Source organism: Geospiza fortis, unplaced genomic scaffold (assembly GCF_000277835.1).
Source record: "Geospiza fortis unplaced genomic scaffold, GeoFor_1.0 scaffold408, whole genome shotgun sequence".
Lineage (NCBI taxonomy): Eukaryota > Metazoa > Chordata > Aves > Passeriformes > Thraupidae > Geospiza > Geospiza fortis.
In genome coordinates, this window is record NW_005054330.1 from 2,441,830 (window position 1) to 2,459,017 (window position 17,188).

The window sequence follows — 17,188 nt, forward strand, 5'->3', positions numbered from 1 at the left end:
TGTGGCTCCAAATTAATTGCCAGGGCTTGTGGCTGTCTGCAGCATCCTCTGCATTGAGCTGCAAAATCAAATCAGTTCACAGCAGTAGTGGATGTTAGGGGCATGCAAATACCCCAAAGAGGGGAGATGAGGCCCATCAACAAGAAGTGATGAAATAAACTTCTTACATTATTTCAGTGGGGCCAAGAAAGGAACAATTTGCAGTTGTGTAGGAGTAGGTGCTGGACCTGGAAAGGCGTTTTGGTGGTTGTGTGCTCCATCACCTGGATCCAGGCCCAGTTTTTAGCTGGGCTCTTCAGCAGCAGTAACTATTAGAAATTCTCTTTCTTTCCAAGCTTTGCAGATTTTCAATGCCAAATGTGGAAACCGATGACAAGCCCATTATGTTATTACATTTGTAGATATTTTTACAAAAGTATGCAGCTTTATCTGGGGGAAAGAGGGAAATTTAAACAAATGGTGGGGAAGAACATTTCTCTTCTCTCACTTGGCTTGCTGATAAGGCAAACCAGATTGCCCATATGGCACTGCCTCGGCAAAACAAAAATCTTGCCATCCTGCATAATGCCTGGCACAGAGATCTGCTGGAGAGGCTTATGTTGAAGCGTTAGCAGCTTTGTTGGCTCCTCCTTGTGCTGAAGCCCAAGATCCCCCACCCCTTCATATCATGGAGCAGCTCAGCAACATGAGTTTTCAAAATACCTCCCTATCAGGAAGTTAAATGTGCGAATGCCTGTGAATTTGCTGTCTTGAAGTTTGTGTTCAGTGCTGTTTATATCCCTATAATTTCAGCCTGTTCCTGTTTGCTTTAATGTGGGTGTAGACATTGCCAGCTTTGGGTTCAGATCATGGGTTTTATCTCAGTTTTCTCTTTTACCCTGGCCCTGTACCTTGCTTATGGCATGGCCTGCCATCGTGGGCAGGCTCTCCTGGGGCTACCTCAGCATTTGGCACTTGGCTTGACAGGTGAGAGAAATTCGCCTCAGCAAAGATTTTGTGCAGAAACCCAAACAGTGCTAAATTTTACCCCTCGCCCTGTTATCACTCCCGCAATGCAAGAGCCAGATTTGTCTCTTGCACATGCAAATGAACGCCGCTTCTACACGACCAGGCTCGGGGATGCCATATGGCCGGGAGAAAGTGACTTTCAAAGCATTGCACTTAAATTCCTTTTGTGAGATAAGAGCGTTGATTTAAGGCCGTGTTCTCCGGGGCTGGAGCCCTGGTGGCTCTGTGGGGAGGGGATTAGCTCAGCACAGTTTCCTGATGGGCACACGCATGGTGCGGCACGCGCTCGTCCTCTCCCGTGGGCGTTTGCACTGCGCCCTTCTTTTGTAAACACTGGCGCCCTTTCTGGAGAGATATTAGCTAGCAAACGTGCAGCATCCATGCTGCAGCTTTTATTGAGGGTAACCAGGCTTCTGAAACACATAAAGTGGATTCATTGTGTGGTGCAACTCCCCGTGTTCCCAGCCCATTGTTTGGCGCAAGTCCCTCTGTTCCCACAAACTTTCCCTGGGGATGTGTTTGGCCCTGTGTGTTTGTTTTATACCGTCCTAGTTTATCAGCAGCTTAGCGATGCAATTAAGTATTAAGATAGGCGGGTTACGCTTATTTGAGGCTGGAACAGCTGTAAAATGTAACCTTTGACCGCATTTGAGAGCTCCACAAAGGGCCGGAGGAGCAACGTCCTTTGTCTGGGGCTCTCTGGGTAACGTTTGCCTTTGCCCCCTCCCCGGTGGGGCCGCGGTGGTGGCCGTGCTCCTCCTGCTGACACCAGTTCATCTGCAGCAGCAGATGCACGGCGTGCATGTCCACTTTGGGGAGCAGGCACTATTATGCTGCAGAGAGAGGTGTCCTGACCCAGGGTGACCTCAGTAGTCACAGCTGTGAAATAGGCTGAATGGGGTACTTTGAGCTTCCAGCAGAAGAGGAGATTAAATCCTCTGTGTGAGGAAATAATAATTAAAAGTAAGAGCAGAGGAGCCCTGATCTGCTCTGCTGACAGTCTTTGTTTTCTGAGGCAGAAAAGTGTTTGTTTGGCTGACTTGTCGCTGCAGTACAGAGTTACAAGGGCATTTGCTGCCAAGGGCCGGGTGCTACATCCTCCTGGAGAATAAATCAATAAACAAATAATAAAGGTCTGTTTGCTCTCTCATGCAGCTCCTTTCTCACAGGAATCTGCCAGCCAGCCCTTCCTTTTTCTGAAGGGCAAGTACCAGGAAAGGCAAGGGAAGCATAGGCAAAAGCCAAATCTGTCCCTCTGTCTCCAGGTAGGAGCATGAGGCAGAGGGGTGATGGTCAGATGAGTTGTGGGGCTGGGGAGGTGAGAGGGACAGTCACCCCAAGTCTCTGCAAGGACCTCCTCCTGCCTGCTGTGGTCATATTTTGAAGTGTGTGGGGTAGGATAGTTGGTATTTGCTGGACTTAAGCATTGGGTCCTCACTGCTGCCTCCCTCCAGCTGTGGGCTTCCCTCGTGGGTCTGGCTGGAGGCAGCTGAGCTTCCTTGCAGCAGTCCTTGCTCCAGAGCTGCTGTATGCCACGGAAAGCAGGAGAGGTTTGTACCACAGTAGCCTTGCAGCTGCAGCCCAGGTGACCTGCTGAGTCCCCAGTGTTTGAACCCAAGGCCACTGCAGCAGTGAGAGTGAAATGGATGTCTTAAAGGAGGTGTTTCTTTCGCTTGGTTTGATAGGTCAGAGGCTCCAGGGAGGAAAATTTCCATCGAAAAGTGGAGCCTGGGCAGCAGCCAGGGTTTCTCCATTCATAACCCCAGGCAGGCTGTGGGTGGGGAGGTGCCTGTGAGATGAAAGAGGTGTCCAGGAGCCCCTGGGGCATGAGATGCCCGTAGAGGAACCAGACCTGCACAGCTCTGTCTGCCCTGCAGCCCCAGGAGACACTGGGCAGCAGTGAGGGGAAAAAGAGCTTTGAAGTCTGTTGAGAACAGTATGTTGCTCCTATCTTTGGATCCAAATCAAGCTGGGCACGGAGGGAGCAGTGTAATCCATCTGTCTGGTGGCACAGAGTGGCTGGCCGGGACCCAGCCCTGCCCTGGCTGCTGGGGGCTCGCTGAGCTCCATGCCTCAATTTCCCCCTCCTGCAGAATGAAGACTAATGCTTGTCAGCCAAGTGCGCTCAGAGACTTAATTAATGAATGTTTGTCAAGCGATTTATCAAGAGATCCTTTTAATGAGAGATTCCATAAACAGTGCAAGGCTTCATTTTCATGGCAATAATAAATGACAGTGAAAGTAAGTCTTATCCTTCCCCCGCATATGCACCCCCCAGGAAAAAAGATTGCTTACCCTCCGCTCTTACTTCTCCCTGGGTTTCTAGGCAGAGGGCTTTGAAGTGCTATCTTTCATCATGAACTGTACACATCCTCAAAGCTCTAAAGCTCACAGCCTGTGTCTTATCCCTCTGACAAGAGGGAGGCAAGCTTTCTCGGCATGCAGGTCATAATTGTCAGCCATGGGATGTGCCGCAGCCACCCGCCCCAGCGGGCTAATGCAGCTTATGCTTCTTTGAAGTCCCCTCCCTTTATTTTCTGTCCTCTTGACCACAAAACTGTGCCTTGGGCCAGCAAGAGAGATTTCTTGTTCAGAGACGACACTGAGCTCTGACAAGCACATCTGAACCAGAGAAGAACCCTTGTTCCTCTGAGATCACTGCTCCATAATGTTGTTGCCTTAAGGGGACTGTCTCTCCTTTTTCTCTCTGCTTCTTCTCTTCCTTTTTCTTATTCTTTTTTTTTTTCTTTAATTCAGCACTAAACTGTCACACTAAATCATTTTAAAAGCTGGAACTACAAAACCTCCAGTGTAGGACATGCTGTTAAAAACTGATGGTTATTACTGTGAGATGGGGTGAGAGGGGAAAGGAGGGGCAGGGGGGGCAGGAGCAGGATGGGAGAGCAGCAAGTCAGCTCTCCAGGAGGAACCTGTGAGTGCCTGGTGAAGCAGAAAACAACCTGAATGCAGCTGGGCTCAGAATAGCGTGCTTGGCACAGGTTTGCAGCAGCACAGCTCAGAGGATGCTCAGCACTGACAGGGGAACCAGGAGCTCAGTGTCTCCCGGGCTTGCCTGCATGCCTTGGTCCTGTCCCCCGGCGCTCTGTCTCCAGTTGTCAGGGTCAGAGCCTCCCTGTCTGGGCTGGGACAGCATCTCCTGTAATCAAGCCCACCTCTCCTTCAGGGCTTTGCCTTGCTGTGCCAGGAGAGAGGGCTTTCCATCACTGCAGGGTCTGCACAGACAGAGCAAACAAGTCTCAGCGCACCCGGCCAGGCAGTCAGCTGTGTTTTACGTGAATGGAGGTCAGGAGAGATGTCATAAATTTTCCCAGTTTTCTTGTGTGGGGTCCACCGTGGGATCTGAGCTGCATCCTGTCTCTTGATCTCCGTTTTATCCCCATGTTCTGGTTAGATTTTGATGAGGTCACCATCTTGTGCTTGATTACCTGTGCAGCCAGGGAGCTTGAGGGGGATGATAATTTACAGCTGAAGCTTTGGACAAGAGTCCACCATGATTACAGGCATGCAAAAATTTCCACAGCAGCATCTGTAATAATAAATAAAATAAGTAATGCATTTATTTAGATAACAACCATATTGCTATGATTTATACAGTGCTCAGGATGCTCTGCAGCTGCTCTGCTCCCCATGCTGCATCTCTGGTGATTTTATCACAAGCTTACAAGACTTTTTTTCATGAAACCCAGGCCCTCAGAGGATTATACCAAAATCTAAGATTTAATTTCTTTATTTAGGCAATACTTCAGTCTTCCTGACTACAGAGAAGAGCCTAAAATTTTCGATTCTTCTGTGCTTCAGAGCCAGCAGACAGTCATAAAGAAGCCCAAATACTTTGGTTTCAACCTTGTTCTAGAGATAGTTTGTGCTCTGTAAATGCTTCTGGGGTTGGCAATACTGGATACTCTGAGTTTAATGATAAATCCAGTGTGTGAGCCCATCCCAGCATCCTCTTTTTTGGAAAGTTCCATCTAATTTTGCCACCAGGATGAGCAAATTAGCTTGCTTGCATGTGTATAAACATAATTATGCAGTGGTCTGAGAAGGAGGACTTTGCTTTTCAAAAAGCATGGGTAACCAAGATAATCACCCAAGTCACAGCCAGTTACCCATATTTCAAATCAAAACTAAACACAGAAAACAGTGCAGTAAATGCAGTCTTTCAGTATTGTAGTTTTCTATTTTGCAGGCTAGGCTCTGGAAAGCTCAGCCTTCTCTTTGGGAATGGGAATGCACTCTGTGTCTCCCCTGTTAGCTATTTTGTGTGTATTTATTAGTCCAGGCTATGGCCATCCCTATCTGCAGCAGCTCTCTGTGAAATTATGATGGACAAGCAAGAGACCACTCACCGTAACCACACTGTCCGGTTAGTTTGGTAAAACTCAGGCTGCAGAAGTGGATAATTTATTAACTTTGACACAAACTGAGTGTTGTGTGCCTCCCAGAGTGAGAGCTGCCCCGTGCAGGCCAGCAGGGTCTGCTTGCACCCGTGGCCATATGGTTTGCACAGCCATCTCCAGGCTTCTCCCCTTGCACAGAGCTTTCTTTGTAGCTCCAGGCTGCAGCCAGGAGAGTTGAAAAGTTGAATTATAAACATTTCCAGGCCTTCTGGTTGGTATCTTGTGTTTTGTTTTCTTACTTCAAGGATGTGGTGGAGTATGTTGCTGCATTCCTGTCAGTGGGATTAGAATGAATAGAAGCAATACTGTAGGAGATAAAATGTGTTTAATTATTTATTTGAGAATTACAGACTGAAATTGCTTTTTGATTTAAAGCTTCCAAGTCATGGATATGTTTTTGGAGTAGAGAGAGACTCACAGAAACATATATATGCACAATTATCTAGGGTAATGTAAGAAGTCTCTTTGCTCAACTGCCCTTCCTCCACAGAATTTGTTAATTTCCTTAAAGATTTTAAATTTCAAATGCGGCTTTGTTAAGTATCACAGAAAGCTAACAGCATGCTGTGCCTTGCCCACCAAAATGTAAATAAAATAAATAGAGTCTTCGTTGTATAAATGTTATGAAGTGGGTGGTTTATTTTCTTTAATTATACTTTTTATTTAAAATAAACCATAAAAGCAAAATATTATATATCCTGAACAGGCCAGCACAAGCTCATATTGATTGAGTAGGCACATTCTAGCTTTTCTCAGTTCATGTAAAAGTAGATAAAAGGACCATCAAACTGTAAATCAGAAGGAAAAGATAGAAATTCCTTCCAAGTGCCTGTAGTAGTTTACATTGCCTAGGCTCTTAAAGGACATTTGAAAGATACCATCTTTTTACTCCTTGTTTGTAGCTTGTTTGTCTTTTTTTCTCGAGTAGCAAGAGCCATTGGGTAAAGTCCCAGTGCTGTCTGCAGCTGTGGTCCCTGGTTGCATTTCAGCACAGAAGGATGCTGTAGGGGGGTGATGTTAAGAGCAGCAGTTGCAACCCCCACAAAACCATTGGGTCTTCTCAATTCTGCTTTTAAACCTCAGAGACATGTTTTATTCATGGAAGATTTTGTAAAGCTTCAGTTTCTGAGAAAATTAAACGCTGGGTATAAACCTGATTCCCTCTTGCACAGGGCAGTGCAGGGTGAGGGGAGGTGTCTGGTGTGGGTCTGAGCACATCCCAGGATTTAAATCAGCCTTGCTCCTTGCAGACGAGTCCTTGCTCTCTCCAGCTGCTCAGCCCAGGCTTGTGCTGGTTTTCCCAGCTCTGTGGTGCCCCTTTGGAGCTCTCTGTCCTGTGTTAGAGGAGCAGTTGGTCAGGGTACCGTGGGCTCTGTGACAGCCCACTGGGCACTGCTGCAGACACAGCAGCCCCTCACCCTGCAGGTCACCAGCACAGAGCAGGGCAGCCTGGCCTTCCACCAGGAATTTGACAAGGCAGTGCTGGTGAGGGGGGAGCTGGATCTGACCCTGGGTCAGCTGGTGTTTCCTTCTGGGCAATCAATGGGAGTGATCAATGAGACCAGGGCGTGCTGTTTAATTGCAAATGGATCTGGCTACTCTTTTGTGTGCAATGCTGGTGAGGTCTGTAAGTCCCAGCAAGAGACCTGAGGAACAGAGGATGCTGTCAGCATGTCCCTGCTTCTCCTGCTCCTCTCACTGCCCCTCTGGAGGCTGAGTCCTTCCTTCCTTTCTCCCGGGGCAGGGCTGGGGCTGGGGACAGGACCCTGCTGTCCTGATCAGCCTCTAGCAGTAAATGCTGTTTCTGCTTTGGGCCTGATTTTTCTGTATTAACTTCATTTGAAATCAGTGCTGTGAGTGATGGAGCTCTCTGTTCCCGTCCTGTGGGAGGGGAGGAGGGAGGCCAGGTTCAGGGTTTGCTTTCAGACATGGGGTTCCTGCCGTTCTCTTCTTTAATAACCGTGCTCGCTGCTTCCCTCACCTCCCTGCCTCTCTGGCCATCCTTCCTGCTAACAAGGGCTGAACACATTCCCCGTGGAGCCTGTTAATGTTGCTGCTGAGCTGCCTGGGGACTCACAGCATGAGGCTTTCCTTCCATCTCTGCTGCTCCGGGCACTCGGCCCCGGCTCCCGGCCTCGGTTCAGCCAGGTAAAGCCATACTGACTCCATTGACTTCCCTGTGTTTATTTGGGTTTACACCAGTGTATAGGAGCAGGACTTGGCAGAGTGCTTGTGTTTGCGTGTCTGTGTTTCTGAAAAGGATACTTGTTCTAGTTTGTTAGGTTTTTTCCCCAAACAGTAAATATTTTCTTGTAAATCGCTGGGAGAGAAAAGTGACTACAGTGCTTTTAGTTCATGTAGTTGCTTTAAATGGATGGCAAAGACTTGGAGGAGGTAATAGGAAATTAAAATCTTTTAACCATCCTGCAAAATTTATTGCAGAATTATATCCCCACTCTGGGATTCTGTCGGACAGTTCAAAAAGCCTTTGGAAAGGTTCTTGTTCACCATTAAATTTTTAAAGTTATTGAAGTAATTTTATGGAACCCTATTAAGTTTCTGAAGAAACACACTGGTTTCATCACTAATAAATTCTTAAAGGCTTATCCATAAGGGAATAGTCAGAGTTCCAGATCTCTCTCCAATGAAGTGGACATTAACGTTTTGCCCTGTTGGAAATATATTCTTAAAAAATGTCAGCAAGGTGAATGGCAAAGCTGGAAGAGTGTGATTGCACACAAGTACATAATCAAGCACTGTGTTAGGTGCTTTGCCAGTCAACCCCACTGGAGTTAGGGTGGAGATTTTAGAAAGTGGAAGTTTGTATTAAAAAGTATGGAAGAAGATTGCAGATGCATCTATACAGATAAATCCTGGTGTGGTGTTAAACTTAGACCCTGGCATCTCTTTCTGAGCACCCTCATGTTCAAGAGAGGTTGCAGCCTTCTCAGAAAGAGACACAGTGAAGCCTGGAAGTCCCTGTGACTCAGGCGCTCATGGTGCTTTCAAAATAATGCAAAATAATGCGTTCACTGTGCTTTCACACCACATCCAGAAAAGCACACAGAAACTTCCTCCCAGTGAAAGCAGAGCATCAAGCTGGCTTTGTGCTTCACTTAGTGCTCACAAGCCCCTTTGGTGTGTGAGTGCGGAGCCACCTGATGCACAGCAAACGGGCTAGCAGGGAAATAAAATTGTGTAATTGCCAGTTTCCTTCAATTCCGCTCCCTCTCCCGTTGTGCATAAAGGAGCCTATTTAAGTCTCAGCTGGAGTGAGCCTTGGTAATAAGCAGACATCTACGAACCTGCATCTGCTGCTGGTGTCTGCTAGGTTTGTTCTGCATTTCCGTAGTTATTGACGATCCAGTTTTGGGAGAGATCTGCCTGAATGCTCAGTGTCCCATACTGTGAAACCTGTGGAAGATGAGTTTGTCCCTTCAGTCCCCTGAGTCCTCATCCTTGGGACATCTTGGGAAGTGCAGGACCAGGCAGCATCCCCAAAGCTTACACCAGAGTGTGCAAACCCACCCCAAGCTGTGTTGGCTTGCAAAGCCAGAGCTGCTCCCTGGGAAGCTCTGTGCAAGGCAGGGTGGCAGAAAAGGGCCAGCCTTGTTGGATGGAGCAGCTAGCATGTTAATGTTTCTCAGCATTATGTGATTTGGCTTCCAAACAGATGAGCTGTCCCCAGCCACTTGCTTTCATACATGGCTGGCCTTCTCTGGGCACAGGAGAGGTGCTCACAGTGCAAGCTCTGCAGAGACAACCTGATTTAATACAGGCTTAATGGCTGGAGAAAGAAATTTACAGGGGGAGCGTTGATTGTTTATACAATAATGAACGTGTCATTATTTTTGTTATTGAACCAGTCTTTGAAACTGAGCTAGAAATATGCAAACAACAACTAGAGTATGTTCATTGCATTCTGTACTGATCAATTTAGTAACCAAAGTAGAGCAGATTATTTTATGCCTTTCATTGTATCAACAAAAATGTTCTCTGAGCATAATGTACCTTTTGGCCTGAAATATTTTTGTGTTACAGGCCAGTCTCTGGGCTCTTTATGTCATTCTAGCAGTATGTGCTGTAAAGCTGCCTTCAGCAGACATCTGGGGACTCCCCCCTGACTGGCAGCACACTCAGCCAAGCTTAGTCCTGAGGCCAGGGCACAAAAGGGCCTGACTCGGTGGTTGTGAGCAGCAGAGCACCCTTTTGCCAGCCACGCAGGTGGGAGTAATTCAGAGACCTCTGAAGGTTCTCCAGATGGCTCTGTGAGCTGTACCAGGAGTTCAGATGCCCCCAGAGTCCATGTCAGTCATCTCCAGGCTGGTCCAGTGAGAGATGCTGCCCAGGCTACACTGCTTGCAGTCTCTCACAGTAATACCACTGCTTCACACTAATAGGCCAGCATGGCTACATGAAGAGCCAGAGCTTGAAAACCCTGCCAGAGAAGCTCTCTCCTCTTCTCTCATCAATTCTCTCCTCCCAAAGATTGAAGGGAACTGGGTCTAGGTTTTTGGCTCAGACCCCTGCCTGCTGCATACATTTCCTCCACCAAATGGACACAACTATAAACCTCTTTCTGCATCATTTCCTGCAGGCCTGTACTAAACATGGCACCCAGGTGTCCCCGTGTAAAGCCACTTCTTGCTGTGTGTGCTTCTGTTGCTGCTGGCAGACTTGTCTTTGCGTGCTCACGGCAGGGCTCCCATCACAGCGTGTTAATTTTAAACAAACAAAGACTGCATTTTGATTTGGAAGGGACTTTCCCATCAGTTTGTGTCAGAGTTTTCTTTTAAAAGGAAAGGCTGGATTTTGTTTTGTTTTATTTTCTGTTTTCTTCTCTTTTAATATGATCCCTGCAATTTTGTTTTTACTGAAATATTGACTGGCAGCATTGCAAATTGCCTGCATGCAGTCAGGAGCTTGCCAGCATTTTCTTACTCAGCTAGCCGTCAAGGTTGTGGATTCCACCACAATCGGTGCCAGGAAAGCTGTTGATCAAAAATATTCCTAACATCTGTGAGTCCTCTCCATCCAAATGAGATGTAGTTACATTCTCCTTTTCCCTACGCTCCTTCCAAAGTGTTGCTTCAGACACCTAGAAAGCCCTGGTTGCAAATCATAAGCTGATCTCTGTTTGATTTGCAGGTCCGTTTCCAGCTCTGTCGAAATCCAATATAAACTTCTGAGTGCCCTTCCCCCAAGCATAATAAGTGAAAAATATCTGCCTCCAAAGGGAGAGCAGATGGGTTTTCTTTGCCCTGAGCATCATTCAATCCAGATGCTGTCCCATGCTGTCTATGGCCACTGTGGTCACAGGCCAACAAGAAGGGTCTTGTGTGGGTGGGGAGGGAGGACAGGGTGTAGAGGAGGCTGCTAGGCGTGCCCAAAGCCTCTCACACACGTGTGTGTGTGTGTGTGTGTGTGTGTGTGTGTGTGTGTGTGCACAATTCTGCCAGCACAAGGAGGGGACTGGGGGCGGGAGAGGGAAAAGCCTGATTTCCCTTCCCCCCCCCGCTCCCACCACCACCACCAATTCACAAGCCAACTATTAAATAATTAACGTACCCAGTGGGGCAGGAGGAATCAAAAGCTGTTGTGTTCCCAAGTTTTCTCTGGCTCTGGGAGGCACGTCTCGCTGTGTATTCTGGCACCTCTGAGCGGCTTTTCCTCCCTCCTTCGCCTCCCCCTTATTATCCCGTATGTGTGCTGGAGAGGGAAGTGGCGTTCCCAGCCCAGCGGGGGATGCCTGTTATTTCAGACTAGCAACAGGGGAAAAGGAACAGCCTGTTGCCTGATTGATGTTTGTTTTTTGTGGACAGACACCAAAGGTTCATTAGAGACGGAAGGTTTGGGAGGAGGGGGGCGGCAGCGGGGAAAACGCTCGCTCTTAAGGAACTATTGTACCCCTGTGCACTAACCTGGGCCTGCACTCTCTTTGACTCCTGTGAATGTCTCAGCTGTACCATTTTGGCCCTGGCAACTTTAGGAAAATATACACGCCACAGAGGTTCCAGTGAAAGCTCTGCGAGGAGGGGAAAAGGAAGAGGAGGAGAGAACAATGCAGTAGGTTTTGCTGTAATTAATTTCAAATGTGCTGCTCATCTCTTCTCCTCGGGTTTCAAAGGGAACAAGGGCAGCTTGCAGGGCTTTTCCTACCACAGCTTCATCTTTCCAGAGGTGGGCTTGGAAAGGCATCTTTCCTTCCATCTGTGGGTTTGACCAGTGTGGTGATGTGGAACGCCAAGGGCAGCACAAACCGACACTGAAAATGATGTGCTGTCCAGAGGTGGAGGAGAGGGAAGGGAAGGAAGGGAGTGGAGGAGCTTCTCTTCTTACCACACTGGGTAGATGAAGCTGGAGAGATTGAGGAGGTTGGTACTGGGTAAAGCAGATTTCTCTGCAAAGAGTTAGGAGAGCACGTTTGCTTAAATAACAAATGTTGCTGTATGCACTGTTGGTCCTGAAATGCTGCCAGGTTTTGGTGCAGGTGAGCTGCTACAAAGCTTTTAAAGGTTTGGTCAAACTCTCAATCTCTTGGTGACTTCATGCCATTGAAAAATCTCACTTCCTAATTGGGTGGTAGCTAATAAGTTTAGTGTTAAGCCGTTGGTATTATGGCACCTTGAGCAGAAATAGTTTCTTCTGATTGCTGTGTCTGAAATCTCATCTGTTGGACTGTGCTGTATCACACACAAAATAGGAGCTTGGCATTTGCCATAGGGCACTGGCCTTGTCCTTTGCCTTCAGGCCTTAGTATCAATGAAGTCACACAATTGCAGCAGCAAAGAGAGGCAAAATGGGCCTGTTAGACTATTGACTTCACTCCCCTCAACAAGATAACCAGATGCTAATTTGATAGCACTATGAATCTTAGCCAGAAAAATCAGTAAAACAGAAACTTAAATTACACTAAATTACTGTTACTGCTTTAACAGCTCTATTTTCAAATTGCTTCTTGCTCAGAAGCTTGCACTGAACCCTGGTGCTGGTGGATAATGACCTCTTGTTTAAACACGTGGCTGCTTTACGACCCTTAGCTCTTAGAAAAACCAACCTCAATATCAGACGGTGGATATTTCTGAAGTTTGCCCATAAGGAAAACATTTCTACAGAGTGATTGAAGAAAGTGTTCTCTTTTCTGGTCAGAAACTAATTCAGTGCAGCCACAAGATGCTGAATACCCCAAAGGTCCTTGAGGTGGGCGCCTGTTTGTAGTACAGTTCTCTCCAGGATGCCAGTGCTGGTGCGTGACAAGTAGAGCGTGACCATACAGTGATAAATGTTTCTGTGGTTCTTTGGGAGGGATGTAAATACTGCAGGGCTGTTCCAAGCTGTGTAAAGGAGTGTGTTGGGTTTTGTAGTCTTAAAAACTAAATGGACTTTCTGGCACTGGTGTGGGGCTGGCTGCTGAAAAGCTGGTCAGTGATGGAGTTTCAACAAGTGTATGTGTGGTGCATGGGCTGGGGTGGGCATAACTCCAGGCTGTGAACAGGCAAAACTGGTATGGAGAACCAAAGATATGGGGAGAAGTCTAGAGCTTCTAAATGTGTCATATCTGTAGAAGACTGCAAGGACTTCAGACCTTTTTCTCTATACATTTCTTGTGGAGGAATGGGAAGTCACATTTGGAGAACATTCAAACCCACTGCCACCTCCTCTTTATGGAGAGAAACCCAGATGAAAAAGGAGGAAGAGCTAAGTCCAGGTTTAATTTCCTGATCTTCCTCAATGGGAAGAAATATCCCTTCCTTTTAACTCTTGAACAAACAACTGCATTGGCCACATCCATAGTGAAGTATCCCTTAGATCACATCCAGATAAACCTGGATTCCAGCATTTGCTCCTGGTCATGGATGTTTTTGCACCTTGTGCTTGCCAGCAAATACAGGAATGAAGCAATACCTGAGGTCTCTGCAGAAAGCACATCTATTACTCTGCCTCCTTTGCTTGTAGCTGGATTGGAGACCATATCCTAATTCCCTGCACACAGGGAGCAGCCATAACAGCACTTTGGAGCACAGCAGGGTGCTTTGAATGCTCGCTCTGAGTCTTGGCCATGCCTTTCCAGCTTGTCGCCTCTCCCTTCATCAGTTTTGACAATGAGGGGATGAGAAAGGACGGCAGGGCTGGAGAGGGGAGCTGGGCAGCGAGCTGCTGTCCTGGGCTGCAGTCCTTTCCAGCAGAGCTGCTGTCTCCAAGTGCCACACAGCGAGCCCAGCCTTTGCCAGCCATGTCCTGGGGGTCCTTTCCAAGTCAGACTTCTGTACCTGTCAGGTATAAGGCAAGAGATTAAGGGATATTGTTCACCTCAGTGGATTGTGATGTTTCTCTCCAAGGCTGAAGATCAGAAAGTTACTGTAGAGGGGTTTTGCTAAAGAATAAAAGCAAAGCCCCAAGGACGGTTTTGCAGGCCTGGTTTTTTGATCTAGCACAAAACTTTGTTCAAACATTGGATGGTTTCTCTATGTTTGAAAAGGATAGAGGCTTTTGCTGGTTTTGTAAAGCTAGATCTCAAATCCAGGGCAGAAGACAGGCTCAGCCCTTAGCCTGTCCCATCAGGCTCTGGAGCTGGTGCAGGGTTCCTGAAATCCCCCACCAAGCAGGCAGAGCCACCCTGGCATCCCAGGGATGTCCCTGTCCATGCCAGGGCTGGGTGCCAGGGGGGCACAGGGCACACAGGGCAGCAGGGTGTGCCTGCCATCCGAGCAGCTCCCAGGGCTGCTCAGTAAAACCACAGGAATCAGACTTTCCCTCTGCTTTTATTGGTTACAAGTGGTTTTTCTCTCCTTTTGAAGGATTCCTACCACCTGTTCCTGTCAGCCAGCAAGATTTGCTTTAGAAGCTCATCTTAAAAAGGGAGAAGGGAGGGATGGGGTGTGTAGGGAGCCTTGAACCACTGAGAGTTTGCCTTTGGAGATTCACAAGGGAAGAGCAGGAATAGGGAATGCTGTAGGGAGGTATTAAATGAGGCCCTTTTGTTTCACTCCTTGTAGAGCATGAAAATGCCCAAGGCATGAATACTCTGTTAAGATTATTCTTGAACATTTAAATGTCTGTTCTGGTAATTTATAAAATGAAGGGGAGGGAAATGCCTTACACAAGGAAGAAAAGGGAGACCTTTACTGGCATCCAGCGCTGGTAACTGGGGAGTTGTTCTCTGCTGCTGTGGGAACAGGGGGAGAAGGTGCATTTATCTTGTGGATGCAGAAAAGCTTCAGTCCCCAGAGATGTGGTGTGGCATAGGAGAGGCTGACTGCTCCCTCAGAGTCTTTTTTCTCCTTTCATAATGGGGAATATCTTTGCTTCTTTCCTGCCACTCGTGGTTGTGTTCAGCCTTAAAAGAGGACAGGATTTTTCAGAAACATGCAGCACCCAGCAGAAGGGGAATCTGGCTTTGGTTTTAACAAATTCATGGGAAGAAACATATTCATTCAGAGCAGGTTCTCTGAGCCTCTGGCAGGCTGAGAGCTTGTTGGGAACAGCCCAGCTCAGAGCCAGCCTGCCTGCAAAACAAAGGGCTGAGGAGAGCCCTCTTAAAAACACAGGAGTCCTTGCTCTCTGTGAGAGATTGTTCCATAATTTCCCCTGCTTCCCATCTCTATATATTAAATAATGGGTGCTCTGTCCCTCCTGGCCTCATTCCTGTTTGTGGAGTGACCATAAGGTAGAATGTGATAGCCCAGTCATTGCCATTAGCCATGAGCATAACCTGTAACAAAAGCCCTGTTGTTTGTGTTTTTCTTGTGACAATTGTCCCACTCTGAGGTCCACAACCCCAGCATGGACCAGTGCTACTATTTTCTGTCTCCTGGGAGCACTGACAGTGCAAAGCAAATATAGGTCACTTCTCTGCTAGGGTGAGGAATCAGGAGGATGGTGTGGATTTTATTACTTTCAGATATTTGGGCTAGAGGCTCTCATGCTGTCAGAGCTGAATCAACTCTCAGCCAGTTTGCACGCAACATATGTGATAGATTTTGCAAATGAATATGTTAATGTGGGAGGAGGTGGTTTTCCCTGAAACCAACTGCTGGCACTTTGGAGTGTTGTCCTCAAAAACAAAACCATATTGTGTCCTCAAAACCAAAACCAGTGGCACCAGCCCTTGGATTCTGCCCCTTGAGAGATGAGGCATTTCATTTGTAATCATTGACTTGATTAACCATTTTGAGGCCCATTAGAAGAAATGCACTTCCCCTCCCTGCAAGGATCTAGGATGTCATCTCCAGTTAGTTTAATATGAGCAAAAATACCTCAAAGCATTGCTGCAGGGCTGGGATGAGGAACTGCATCACTGCACTTCCCTGTGAGCCTCTTTGGTACAGGAGCTAAGAATTGCTTCTTACTGGGCTAAGATTTCCTATCAGCTGCAAATACTTCTATTTCTGAGCCCTGCCTGGTGCAGAGGGCAGCACTCCTCCAGCCTGTGGCACCTGCAGTGAGCCAGGTGGCTCTGGGTAGAGATACAGCTCTCAATTCTGACTTCACAGAGAACTGCTTGAAAGGAAATACAGATTTAATGAGTGAATGGTGATGTCTGCTGTACTAATGGGGAGTGGACACTCTCAAGAATTAGCTGAGACCCCACTTTCCTAATGTGCAAGAATCTGGGAATACAGGAATTTGCCAAACCCCAGTAACTGCTTAGTGCTGGACTCTAGGCATGTTTGTGTGTGTGCAGTTTGGAAAAAACTGTGACATGGAGAGGACTTGAAGGAAAAATTTAGAGTGATTTCAGTGGGATTGTTGGTACACATGGCAAACATGTAAAAACAAGATTATGAATTATGCAGCAATTACTGTCTCAGGAAAGTATCTGCAGGCTAAGCCCACATACTTACTTGTCTCTTTTCTTTCACCCAATATTGAAATGAAAATGGGCAGCAGTTTCAGAGCAGACTATTCCTGTGATTATCTTTGCAGAAGTCTGAGCCTGTACCTGTTTGTTGCCCGGCCCAGAGGTTGGATGTGGCAGTGCCTGCCCAGTTCCAGCTCAGAGGGTGACGTGGGGATTGTGAGAGTTGTGGCTCTGCCTGGGAACGGGGAGAGCTCTGAGCTGTGTGGTTTTGGGGCTCCTGCAGACCCCAGGCACCAAGAAAGCCAAATGCCTCAGTCGGTAGGGCAGTGAATACTCTCCTGAATGAGTTCCCTCGCTACAGTGAGTATTCTCATGCATGTCAGGATCACAAGGGTTTTCCATAGCCTGCAGCAGATTCCATCCAGCAGCCTTGTGGAAATTGTTGTGCTTGATGATCTTTGCAGTGGATAGAAAGGGATCCCAAGGAGTCAGTGGGAAGAGGAGTGTGGAGCACACATTTGGCTTTGCAAGTGCTGAGTGACTGTTCCAGGCTTTTTGCGCATCCAGGCTGGCATTGCAGCAATCCATGCTGCCTTGCACCCTCCAGCCTCATAAGACTTTTTTCCACAGCCATAAAGCCTCACACAAGAAGAGATTCAAGAGTACCTTTTCATTAATAGGGTGTGATTCCATTGCAATGCACAGCACAGTGTTCCTCTGTTACTTCTCACTAGATGCCAGATCATACATTATCCTCCAGCATATCCAGCACCAAAATATTTCCAGAATTTCTACTGCCCATTGAAGAATTCACACTTCATCAAAGGAGAAAGCTGGAAGGAGCTTTGCAGCTGCACTTCACACACTGAAATCATGCTGAAAGAGTTTGCCTTCTGCAGTGCAGTGAAGTGTTCTTTTCTTTCCTTATTGCATACCAAACCACACTTTCCTGTTTAGAAGG

At 47.3% G+C, this 17,188-nt stretch overlaps 1 protein-coding gene across 1 annotated transcript in view; it reads left to right on the forward strand.

Moving 5' to 3' along the window:
- The window catches only part of FBRSL1 (fibrosin like 1), a 365,612-nt gene that overhangs the window by 311,296 nt on the left and 37,128 nt on the right, over positions 1 to 17,188 (forward strand). The gene's annotated exons all lie outside the window — the stretch shown is intronic.